Consider the following 5,150-nt stretch of genomic DNA (forward strand, 5'->3'; position numbering starts at 1 on the left):
CATCTGCCAAAGAAAATATTGAATAAACAAAGGCTCTTGAACACATACAATATTGTGGCTGGTGCTGAATGTGCATGTATTATTATATATGCTTATAGAAGGCACATTTCCCTATCTCCTCGAAATAACACAAATTTCATGAATTAATGATACATTTATGTCTTCGAAATTTAGATATATTAAAAATATAACTATTTATATTCACTACTCTTATTAATTTAAGCTTTTGTAACAAGTCATATCATGTACATGATATTATATTGTATTTGAATTTTATATTCAAAAAATTAAGAATTCGATTTTTGGTGAATTTAAAAAAAAAAGTAAAGCAAATAAAATAATAAAGATGACTTATATAAAAATCAAACAAACTGAAAAAAAAATTTTAAGTATAACTATTCGTATCGTCTCCTCTTATATACTTAAATTTTTGAAAAAAATAATATGACAATATATTTAAGAGTAATTAATTTATCGAGATAATTGTTTAAAGAAAAAATATAGGAGAATAATATTTTTCTGAATTTTAGTCTTAATTTTGAATCTTTTTTTTATTTTTGTCGCAACCGCTTTCTCGCAATTTTGTGCCATCGTCGCCGCTGCTGTATCTTCTTATCAACTAGATCAAATGTTTATTTTACTATGTATGTATATATTTTTTTTCATTATAAAGTTGATGTTTATTTAGATATACTATTGGTATTTTACTTGATTTGTTTGATTGTGTATACACATGCTCCGCAGGATGTTCATTTTACTATGTATGCAGATTATTCTTTTCACTAAGATGTGGATTTTATTTGGGTCATACTATGTATGCAGATTGTTCTGTTCGTTGAGGGTCTTGGCCGAGTTATAGCGACTCCTAGCACCGATGAGCTTACTTCGTTGGAGAAGCTATACGTCGGTTAGAGTCAAACACCATGAGTGAAAACACCTGCACAAGATATTCCGATGCTCAAGTTAGAAGAAAATCTCAATAATGTGGTAAGAACAAGTAAAAGCAACTAAAGTATATCATGTCCCTGCTGTTGCGTTGTTATTCATTCCTTTATAGAGTAATAATTTGTTCACTTTGTTGATCAGTTTAGAGTTTCACCGAGATTTTTGTTTAGTTCGAGAATATTGCTATGTGGGGTTCTAAACAATAATATTTTACTGATCATGTTTGACTTGTGCCTTACATGTCCGAGCTTATTGATTCTGTTGCCGAGGTATAAGGTACACATCATAGCTCCCAAGTTTGTCATATTTCCAAAGGAGCAAAGGCGAGCTTTTTTGCACGTATACCTCGACAATGGCTTGCGGAGTGTAACAGAGTGGCCCAGCGCCCAAACTCGTCCTGGTTCATCTATAGAATATGAAAATTTTGTAATTAATGTAACCTGAAGTGTTACCTAATTTCACGCGCCCATAGATTGATTGATGTGAAATGTGGTGCAAGTTTCGGTGTATTCCTAAGCGTTCGATTAATGTATGTTTTTGAAGGGTATGCGATGGATGGTTGAGATGAGAAACAGTTTAAGTGTTTACAACCGTTTGGTTTTCCACTATTGTCATAAATTTTTCTACTTTTTCCTAAGTGGAAATTTGTAGGAGTTCTGAAGATAGAAAAAGTTTAACTTTCCTTTGTCAAAAAATGAGAAAAAAAGGTGAGTCTTGACTCCTTTTTGTGTTTTTTTTTCTGGATTCTTTATTTCTTTGGGATAATGGGGAAAGCAAAGACAGAAATTTATGAGAGTGACCCGTATAGTTGGGTGGACGCTAGTGTAAAGGGTTATGTATGGTGTTTTAATGATGACGAATCAGTGAAACCGTTAGGCTCTGATGTTTGAGTCAGGGAGGGTAGTCAAATAAGCATATAAGTGTTGCCATGTGAGGAGAAGGACCGTGTTTATGAGAAATTGAATGATTGGCCCTATTTTTATTTGTATAGCTGCCTGTTGACAGAGCTAGGTGTTAGGCTGTCGTTCACAAAGTTTGAATGTGGTGTTCTGTACTGGCTGAATTGTGCCTCGACACAGTTGCACCCGAATTCGTGGGGCTTTGTTAGGGCTTTTCAAATTTTGATGGAGTTGTTAGAACGTCCTCCGTCTTTGATACTTTTCTTCTTGTTGTTTCAAGCGAAAGGGGTTCGTCGGGGCTTATGGGTCAACTTAAGTAGTCATCTTGGTAGATCTGCTTTGTACAAATCGTCTTTTAAAGATTTTAAAGTAATGTTCGTTAAGATTTGAAGCGCTTTAGATGAGTTTCCTTTTTATCTGAATGAGTATTTGGAAGAAAGATTCCCTCTTTTGTGGTCTCCTAAACTTGTACAGGTTTTAAACATTGAGGATATATTTGATGATGACAATAGTGTTATGAAATTTTTAATTGAAGGGATGGAATCAAAAGAATTGTTATCCATGACCGAGTTATTGAAATGGGATACGGATAAGCAAGCAGTTTTGCATTCTATAGGTAACTGTGGTTTGGGTAAGAATGTTTTTCTTCTCTAATGTATGAACTAATTATAGCTCGGAAATTTTGTCGTTGGAGAGAAGGCTCCGACGATAACCACAGCCGGTCTGAAATCTTTTTTCAGCCAGAGGAAGAAAAATGAGAAAGAAGGGTCAACAACGAATGCTAATATAACAATATTGGCATGGGTGTTGTTCAATCTGAGCTGAAACTAAAAGCCAAACGAAAGAGGGGGCAGTCGACGACTAAAGGGAAAATGGCCGAAGTTGTCGATTTAAAGGATGATGACGTTAATCTGCAGCTAGTGGAGTCGACCTATGAATCGTAGAGAAGGTTGCATGAATACCTTGAAGATGATCAACGAAGTTGGCCACATAAGAGCAAGCCGCTTTTTGCAGGTATATTTTTGTGTTGATTGTAAATAAATTTTCAGGTCTGTTTCTAATTTGTGTGTTTTTTCAAGTCATTGAGGATTGCATTGTGTCGGTCGGACAAACACAGGAGTTAGCTTTTGAAAGGGAGAAAAAGGATGTTGCGACTATTGAGGAGCTGATGAAGGTTGCTAATGAAAAAGAAAAGATGATTTTTGATCTTTCCTCTTTGGTGAAGCAGAAGGAGTCTGAGCTTGCTGATGTGAAAAGTCTTCAACTCTCCTCGGAGGAGAAAATGAAAAAAATGAAAATAAAGAACGATCAGTTGGGTGCTCGGGTTAAAGAGTTGGAGACCGAGGTTTATGACGTATTTGCTCAGGGTTTTGACTGAGATGTTTCTCAGTCAGGGTTGTGTTCCCAAAGACATAAGTTGGCAAATTGGATGCGACAAAGGTGGTCGTGAATGGGGAGCTGGTAGATGATGATGCTATGGTTGAAAAGGAGGATGAAAGCTCAAGCATTAGTGATAAAGAGGCATGATTGTTTTTAGTATATATGTATTTTGAATTTCTGTTTGTTTTTTGGACCATTGCTACTTTTTCCGATTATGTAATATCGGTTTTATTTGGTAGTTCGTTTGATGAACAGTCTCTGAGTATGAAGCTCGGTTGGTAGTTAACACATTTGACATGTTTTGGTTTTTGTATTTTATTTTGTCGTTATGAATATACATTTGAAAAGGAGGAATAGTAATTAGAATTCCTTTATCAATTTTCACAAAATACATAGAGATGGTTGGCGTCCGGCCTCATTAAAACCCTCTTTGAGTAAAATACAGTATGATAAAAAAACTCAAGAGTGGGAAAAAGAGTACATTCATTCACCAATAATGTTGGATTCATGATTGATAAAGCGTTAATGAGGAAAGATTCCATGATCCTGGGACTGAGTCTCCCGTAAGTGTTTGTAACAAGTAAGCCCCCATTCTGAGGACTTTAATAACTCGAAAAGGACCTTTCAGTTTGCGGCCAACTTTCCATGGCTTGGAGGTCTCCTTGCTTCTTCAGTACGTCAGAGGACGAGGTCTCCTTGCTGGAAAACTCAGGGGATTACCCTTGTGTTATGTCTTCGTTCAATGAGTTACTGCATTGCTCGTTGTCTCAAAGTGGAAATTTCTCTGTCTTCCTCGGCGAGGTCTAGCTCGGATACTCTTGTAATTGTGTTTTTAGTGTCTTTATATAGCTCGGCTCTTAAAGTTGGATGACGATCTCCACAGGTATCATTGCTTCCAATCCATAAACTAGTCTGAAGGGAGTTCCCCCGTGGTTGATTGAATAGTGGTATTATAGCTTCACAAGATTTTGGGAATGAGGTTAGCCCATTCTCCCTTTGTGTCACTGAGCTTCCTTTTCATAGCCTGTAATATAACTCAGTTAGAGGCTTCTACTTATCCATTTGTCTGAGGATGCTTGACCGAGCTAAAATGATGCTTAATATTAAGATTTTGTAAAAAAGAAGCAAGGTTATGATCTGTAAACTGTCTACCATTATCAGATATTATTTCTCCTCAAATACCATATCTATATATGATCTATTTCCATAAGAATGATCGTACCTTTTCTGCTGTTATTCGCGCCAGTGGTTGTGCTTCAATCCATTTTAAAAACTAACCTATTGAAACCAAAAAGGAACTTTACCTGACCCGCTGCTTTCGGGAAGGATCCGATGATGTCTAACCCCCACCTATAGAATGACCAACTGACTCCCATACTGTGCAATTGTTCGGCAGGCGTGCGTATAATTGTTGCGTGCTTCTGGCATTTGTCGCACTTCTGTACTTTAAGTATGCAATCTCTTTTTAATGTCGGCTAATAATATTGTGCCCGAAGTATTTTGGCCACTAAGCTTCGGCCTCCTACATGGTTTTCACACACACCTTTGTGGGTTTCAGCCATGACTGTCGCGGTCTCTTCCATGCCGAGGCACTTTAGTAGTGGCTGTGAGAATCCTCGCCTGTATAGGTTGGTACCAATGATTGTGTAAAATATTGCCTTTCGTCGAAAGAGGCATGGATTTGTTTCCTCGGTTGGGATAACTCTTTCGGTGATGTATTTGAGGAAGATTTTGTGGTTTTCAGATGCAGGACAGGCGGCACCTCGTTGAAGCATGCTGGAAGCTTCTGATGTTGCGAAGATCTTTATCTTTTGGGTTTATTTTGGTTATTTGTATTTGCTTAGATGCTTATTATCTCCACTTATTATATATATGCTGTCTTAATCCCTCTTAGAGGTGATTTTGGAGACTCAGGTTTTTGTAACT

The sequence above is a fragment of the Arachis ipaensis genome, chromosome B03, assembly GCF_000816755.2.
Source record: "Arachis ipaensis cultivar K30076 chromosome B03, Araip1.1, whole genome shotgun sequence".
NCBI lineage: Eukaryota > Viridiplantae > Streptophyta > Magnoliopsida > Fabales > Fabaceae > Arachis > Arachis ipaensis.